At 47.6% G+C, this 8,175-nt stretch overlaps 1 pseudogene; it reads right to left on the reverse strand.

Moving 5' to 3' along the window:
- Positions 1-4,137: 4,137 nt before the first annotated feature.
- On the reverse strand, positions 4,138-6,570 carry LOC104616149 (annotated as a pseudogene).
- Positions 6,571-8,175: the final 1,605 nt, after the last annotated feature.

Below are 8,175 nucleotides of genomic sequence, written 5' to 3' on the forward strand. Positions count from 1 at the left end.
GCTGAAAATAAAACATGATTATACTGGATACGATACAATTACGAGGTGTTTTGGGAGTTTCGTGCGTGCTAATGCAGGCCCGTCCCTGCGCAAGAGCATCTTTCAGCCAAGAGAGGTGCAGGATGCAAATACCCTGCATTAACCTTTCTTTTTTTTCCTCAGAAAACTTTTGACTGGTTCTGACCTCCAGGTGTAGCTGGATGTTGCCACAGCAGAAAGAGGCAGAGTTGCGCTGCTGGCTGGGAGGGCTCCTCTGGAAAAGATCAAGTCAGAAGCTCCCATCCTCATCCACAGACTGCATGCACTGGCCTGAACAAGTGACTTGAAATCCAGAGATTCTGCCAAGGATTTAACTAGTGTTGTCTCCATGTTACTTGGGGAAGGAGGCTTCAGCATAATGCCAGAAAAAAGCAGATTTGGGCTAGTTTTGTACTCTGGGATGCCATTGTAGAGCAAGATGCTGAGACTGTCATGCCTTATGCTAAAGTGGCAGTCCCACAACTCAGAGCTGAGAGACGTGGAAGAATCCGCCAGGTCCCACTTCACACTGTTTCCCAAGGGATCTAGCAACACTGTAAGCTAGCATGTCCTTATACATCCCACTTTTTGCTGGTGTAGTTCAACAGTGTGGGTCCTTAAACATACCTTTTTGCTCTCTACAAGTGCTGCACAGGTTTTTACAGTGCAGCAAGTGACATTTGTGCAAGATGAGCCCCACTGATGCCACTGAAATGCCTGTTAAGGACTTCCCATCCAAACATTCAGAGCATCATGGGTGGCATCAGACAAAGACTCCCATCTTTCTAACAGAGCCTCTCTGTAGAAGGGACCCCCTGGTGCAAATAACACCCATAAATCAAAAGAAAACAAGTATGTATTTTAGATTTAAGCTTGAATGTGGGTAACAATTACGCTGGTCTCTGTTTTAAGATGACACGCTGAAGCCAGAACAAGAGAATATCTGGCTATTTAATGTGCCAACATCATCCCAAACCCTCTTTAACCTGCATCATCCCAGCAAAAAGAAAAAGCAAGATCAGGATATGAAGCTAAGTAGCAGATATGAGCAGGACCAATATAACAACTGTGGTGGGTACTTTTTATGCAAGCAAGTGAACAGGCACAGGGTCTATGCAGGATGGTCTAGCCTCAGCAGGTGGGTGCTTCTTGTGCTCCCAGCTCTTGGAATAACCCTAAAATTTGGCATTACCCTCAAGCTGCCTGGCAGCTTGCACAGATACAGGAGGATGCCTCCTGCCCTCCTGTGCTCTCAGTGCCCTCACAGACACTGACAGGGCAGCAGACTGCTCCTGGGCTTGTCCCTTCAGAAAGGAGAGGAGCTCTGAGACCTGCAGGGATGCTCCTGGCTGCCCGCAGCAACACAGGACAGGTCGTGCTAGCTGTGCAGCCTCCGGATGTGGGTCTCACCTTCTCCCTTTGCACAGGAAGGCAGCAGTAGCAGCTAAAAGCAGTTGGGCTGCAAGTAGAAGTTGAGGTCAGGTCCAGCTCAGGGTTCCTGGTGGTGTTGCTGTGATGGAGGAAGGCAGCTGCCTCTCTCTGGCAGGAAATCCTTTGAGCTGCAGAAAGTGTCTCCTGCCTCCCCGCTGGGTTTGCAAGCAGTGCTGAGGCAGCAGCACGGGCAAGACACCCTTTAACTTTAGTGAGAACTAGAGAAGTGAAAGTCTTTGAAAAGAAGGCTCTGCACATTTATACTACCCTGCGCCACAGGGTTACAGCCCTTGTGGGGAAGCCCTGGGTCACAGCCTCATTCCAACAGCTACACAACAGCAGTCAATGAAACCTCTGAAAAGAGGGAGATAGCCCCTAGCAGAGATGCTCAGCAGCGGCAGGGAAAGGCCATCCTCTTGCCAGCTTGGGCAAATGGGCTCCAGCACCTGCCCCAGCGTGCTCACACAAGGGCTGCAGGACGGGGCTGCAGGGCTGCAGAAATCATTCCCATCTCCAGTGCTTCAGCTGAGCGAGATCTGACCTAGAGGGTTCATGCTGTGAACCTGCCAGGGAGATCGCTGGTGCTGTCCTCCTGCCTACCACCCTTTGGCTTTGTCCTGAATTTTTGTGCAACCCCTTCTAGAGAACCTGAGTGTTTGCATGTACAAAAAAAGCCTGGTTGCCCGAGGGTGGTAAGGGACCCGAAAGGCAGGAAGGCAGCAGTGGAGCCTTTTCCTCTGGTCACAGTCTTTGCTTTACAATTTGGAGAATGTGTGTCACGGCCCACATGAGGCAGCATGTATTTCTTACACACCTGCTGTTACTGGCCTGTTCTTGCAAAAGATTGTACCTTGCAGACTGCAAATACAAGTACATATTAAGATAGTAAATCCTATCTGAATAAGAGAGGTGGTTTAAAGGAATTGTGCTTTGTGTTTTGTTCTGCTCTATTGTAGGAAGTAAGCCCAAGGGCACTCTGTATGTGTGGAAACACTACAAGGGCAGACTCTTACAGGAAATTAAATTTCTAGAATAAAAGACAATATACTTTCCACTTCTTTTTCCCAGGGAGGGAGAGAGAGGAGGGAGAGAATAGGCAGCTGGAGGGATTGTCAGTTTTGTAGAACTGCCCAGTACAGACGAAAATGCACAAGCTGAAAGAATTAATGATGAAACTGGTTCCTCAGGTGCAAGGATTGTGCAATTACACTGCATGCAATATATTTATTATAAAACTTCAAATGTAGTGTTATCTTGTAGGAAGAAATAGATCAGGACTAAAAGCTCCAAACCACCATTGCATTTATCTATCAATATTTGTATATGTAAAAAAGATACATGTATATATATGCACATATATGTATGTGTATATATTTGTGTATATACACACACATATGCATGTATATATATGTATGTATATGTACATCTATATGTATATGCATACGTAGCCATTCATATAAATCAGTCATTCACAATTACCAAGCTGGAACAGTAACTGGGAGGTCAATCCCAATCATATGCTCGAAAGCAGTGACCATACTGGCACATCAGTTGCTTAAAGAGTTCAAAAATTTCGCTCATGGGGAAGTGTAAGGGTCATCTGGGTTTTAGGCATCTCTGGAGCCTCTGGTCACCCAACTCAGCCAGCACGATCTGCTTTAGGTACCACCTGAGTTACAGGATGCTTGGTGTATTACCCTTTTTGTGTCTCTCTCCATCCTGTTTTGGGCATCTGCAGAACAACCAGCCCCTCAGCCAGCAGGTCAGGGCTCTGCTGAGAGCAGCCACCCCCATAGCCTGTGGCTTACCAGCCAGCAGGTCCACAGGAAGCTTTGACATATCACTCTTACCACTCTCTCAGCTCATACTCAGTATTTTTTCCACTCTTTAGCCTTTTTTTTCCTGGTAACTATTTCTCCACTCATACCTAGAGCACTTGTTCATTCTCATAAGGGTTTTTTTCTTGACACCCACAGTGTCATTTCTAGGCTTCCAACAACTTCTAAGACCTTCCAGCCCAGGAGCTGTGGGCCCTAGTAGCAGACAGGGAGTCAGGATCATACCTAGATATTCCTCCACATTGATTTCAACAAAACACATGCATAGCATTTATTTCTTTGTTGCTTATCTATTTATTCACACACTAAGCTTTTTCTGAGGTGGAAGTCTCATTCAGATATGTCAATTGGGAGCCAGGCCCTGGCATGATGCAGGGAAAATGAGGGCACCATTTCCCTCCAAAGAGCAGGTTCCTGCTTCTGCTGAGAGCCCCATACCTGCCTTCAAAGTCAATCCACTCCGCTGAGACAAGGGAAGGATCGGCCAAGTGTCCCAAGTTTGGAAACAAACTGTTCCTTTCAGTACTGAATCTGAGGTGAGGGAAAAAACATTTCTAAGGCACCTCTCCATGCTGCTTGGGCAGTGCGGGAGTCTGCTGGTAATTTCAGCCTCCCTTTCACAAAGCAGGCAGGGCAGGATGTGTCAAGGGAAAGGGAGGAAGATGCTAAAAAAGATGCTAAAAAGCAAGAATCCCAAAGGCAACCAAGATAAAAGCAAGATCAAGCAGCTTCTTCCACTTTTCCTGTCCTAAAAAGTTGCCCAAATAGTGCATCCCTGTGAATGTCCTGCTGGCAGGATTTCTCAACTTCAGGTCACCTGTTCAGAATGAAAGCTTTTTGACTTGTAGCTCTACAAGACAGTGCCAACAAAAGACGACTATGAGGATGTCGCGTGCAGAGAGGAGGGTTTGTCCAGTCTGCACCCATCAAAAGTACTGTGGTCTTTGCAGATCAACAGAAAACATGTGTATTTTCTGAAGCTTCATGGAGATGCTTCTTGAACTTCTCACCCACAAAGGCATGAATGACTGGGCTGAGGCAGCAGTGGACGAAGGAGAGTGCCTCAGCCAGCTCCATGGCTAGGTCTAGCCTTTGGCTTGTCTGGAAGTCATTGATGATGTACATGTTCCTCAGAGAGTCCAGAAAAATCACAATGTTGACAGGAGTCCAGAAGAGGAAGAACACAATGACAACAATAAAAACCAGTTTCATTGCTTTGTACTTGTTCTGAGTATGGCACTTCTGCAGGTTTTTCAAGATGCTGTGGTAGCAGAAAATGAGGACACCAACAGGGATCAGCCACCCCAGGACATTGACTTCAAAATTACTGAAAGTCTTCCAGCCATTGTTGCTGTCAGGATAGTGAGGAATGCACTTAGTCTGGTTATTGTCATTAGTTTCCTGGCAAAAAAATAAGTCTGGCACTGAATGCTAAAATGGCGACTGCCCAAAGGACCAAGCTGGTGATAAACCCATGGGCAGTTGTCTGAACCTGTAAAGCATAGACAGACCGGACAATGGCCAAGTACCTGTCGATGCTCATGACGGTTATGAAGAAGGCACTGCTGTAGAAACCAATGAAGTAAGCTGAGCTGATGATTTTACACATCACATTTCCAAAAGTCCACTGGGTCACGATGGAGTATTGAACCAAGAAGGGGCGGGAGAAAACAAAGAGTAGGTCAGAGATGGCGAGGTTCAGCACATAGACGTCCGTCATGGTCCTGACTTTCTTGAAGACTGTTAGGACCCAAATGACCAAAACATTTCCCAGGAAGACAGTCACGAACAGTAGAGAGTACAGGACTGGAAAAAAGGTAGATGCAAATGCTGGAATATTTTCAAGATCACAGCTGATGTCCAGTTCTGGGTAGAAGAAGGTGTATTCATCGGCTGCAGAGGAGTTGGATGTTGGTGCTGTGTAACCTACCTGTTCAAGGACAATGAAGTTCATGAGGTCCAAATCCCAAATTACCCTCTTAGTAAATATACTAGGCACAAGTTAGCTCACACCAAGCCACATGAGGACAAAGCTGTCCCTTGGCTGTGTTGGAGGATACAAATGAGGAATGAACATGACTGACCAATCCTCCCTTGCAAGATCTGGGATGAGGTTCCTGCACCCAAGGGGCAGAGGAGATCAAGGAAAATGAAGCTGTGGTGGTAAGCCAGAGGTTACGAGTATCCTCCCACCAGCTCCATAGCTCCATGTGGGGTGCCCAGCCCTGTGCCTGCAGTCCAGGTGGGGCACTGGGGCCAGAGACAGGGAGCATCCCCAAACCAGCAACCAAATGGGCATGGTCAGGGGGCTGAGAGCCCCCGACATAGCTTTTGGGGTCCTATTCCACGTTTCCTTCAGAAAGGAGAAAGGGAGCCGGGCTCATGTAGGAACTGACATGTAAACACTCATCTCCCAAGACCTGCATTTCCAGTTAGCTGAGTGCCAGAAATAGCCCTTCCATGGGACAAGTTACTTTTGCAGAGGATTCCTGCACAGTTCAAGCAGGTTTTCATCTGTAAAGGCACCAGCATGTACAGGTCACCAGTGGGTACTGCACATCACATGATCTCTCCACCCCAGATGAGATCAGCGGTGGCAGCTCTGGCCCAAGGGGCAATTTCCCAAAAAGCAGACGGGGCTTTCTGCCCCCTTCTCCCTCCTTCCCAGCAGGAGCTTTGCCCTCTCAGCCTGTGCCAGCACAAACTGCTGCTGCCAGCAGCTCGTGTCCACCAAGACTTTACTCTGCTAACAGGGATGGCTGGTTTTCCTTTCAACACCAGTGGCTCTGCTCTCTTGGCATCTGCCAGGATGTACCAGCAGCAGCAATGTGCCCTTTTCCTGCTCCCCGGCCCCTCGTAGTCCCCCAGCATCAACCACCACATCCCTGGGCAGCACCTGTGATGGAAAACAGCTAAAGAAGATGGTTGGCAGCACAACTCCTGGTCAGGATGTCCTCCATAGGACTACCATAGGAGTACTATGGGTAGCATAGGGTAGCAGCACTATCCCTGCCCTTGAGGACAGCCTTCTTCCACAAGCACAGTCTTACCAGCTGAAGATATTTTCACTCAATGTTTTTTTTCAGAGAACAACAATCAGTCACACTCATTTCTGCCAAACCCCTGTCATCCCTACTAGTACTCTGTGTCCCTGTAGGCAAAACTGGACCCTTCAGATGTGCTGCTGGCCTCGGTTTGCAGGGCAGCAACCAGGTGGGGAGTGACTCACCCACGCATCCTTGGAGCCACTTCTGCCAGGCAGATGTGTCAAGTTCTCCTCCATAATCCAATGCTGTGTCTGAAAGAGTGCCAGAAAAATGTCTCTATATCACAGGTTTTTAAGAAGCAGGCATATCTTCATATATATATGCTGGCAGTATTTACCTTAGCTTATGTTGCAGTGCCAAGTCACAAGCAAGGTCCTCACAGTAGCAGTGAACAGCCATAAAATGCCTTTCCCTCTGTGTGATACCTTTTACGCTAAAGACGTAGAAAACCCCCAAGCTAATGAACTCAGCCCCTGTACTTGACACTTAGAGGAATGGAAATGTGTCAGGTTTATCTTCTGAATAATCAGTATGTTTTTTCACTTTGAACATTTATATGAATGTCACTAGAAAAGATTTGAAATTTCCCCCACGTGTCTGTGAAGTGCCCCGCTCTTCACCTGGGTGACCCCGTCCTGCCTGCTGCCCCTGCTCTGCAGTCCCTGTGGCTGGAAGAGAGGAAGCAGCGTCGCCTCTTCTCTGCTCCAAAGATTTTTGGTGAAGATGTCTGTGGGGGATGGCACAATGCTGCCAACGGCCAGCAATGGCAAAGGGCAGCATGTTTGCTTTAACATTTTTCCTTGGAAGGCGCCTTCCCCCTGCACCCACCCATGCACAGACAGAAATACCCAAAGGAACTGAACATAGAATCATTTAAGTTGGAAAAGACCTTTAAGATCATTAAGTCCAACCATAAACCTAACACTGCCAAGTCCATATAACCCTTCCTTCCCAAAACATGCACTCTGTAGGACGCTCTCGCAGACTAACACTGAAGTAAAGCCCTGAACAGCACTGGATTTCCACCGACTCTGCCAAGCACCCGCTGGGGCCTCATCCTGACCCAACATGGCTTCATGCCACGGCTGTCTCCAGTCTCCTCCACAACACAAGATATATGGGAAAGAACAGCACTGCTAAGCAATGGGCTGCATTTGAAGTGTGTGTTATCATCTCCTTAAATACTGCTGCTCCTCACTAGAGCCTGGTGCTATTACTGTAAGTCAGGCAAGTCACATCACCCAGGTTTTTTTTGGTTTTGAGCAAACAGTACCTCACTGGGTGTCTGTCCATAGATGTGTTGCTAGAGATCCCTGTGTGGAATGGTCTATTGTCTCTCTCAAACCCTCTGACTTCCCACCTTCATTCACCATCACTCCAAAGGGAGAGGGGTAAATCTCTGTGAACCAAGAAAATCTGCAACTATTCTAAATGTAGCAGTGGGTGCCTTGCTTTGGCCATCGTGGCCGGTGTGATATCGGGTCAAAGTTTTACATCTGAGCCATATGTATATGACAGTCTGATTGACAGCCAAGCTCTACTGGACATTAACTCTTGCAATAGCTGAAACCAGAAATGGAAATCAGAATCAAACTCCTTTGCCATAGGAGTTACTGGCAGTGTTGAAGTGGGATCTCCATTATCCATTTGCAGGTTTAAAACGGCACTCGCATCTCTGTCAGTGTTGGTGTCAGAGAAGATACCCAGGAATTATGCAATGTGGAAGAAGAGGAGGCAACCAAACAGGAATATGGCCCCTTAGGCAGTTCTGTACCTCTCAACTCCTAGAGACGACAGGCTGCCCGAGCACAAGGAACAAGCAGCCCCAGCCGCAGCGAGAC

Source organism: Phaethon lepturus, unplaced genomic scaffold, assembly GCF_000687285.1.
Source record: "Phaethon lepturus isolate BGI_N335 unplaced genomic scaffold, ASM68728v1 scaffold1567, whole genome shotgun sequence".
NCBI lineage: Eukaryota > Metazoa > Chordata > Aves > Phaethontiformes > Phaethontidae > Phaethon > Phaethon lepturus.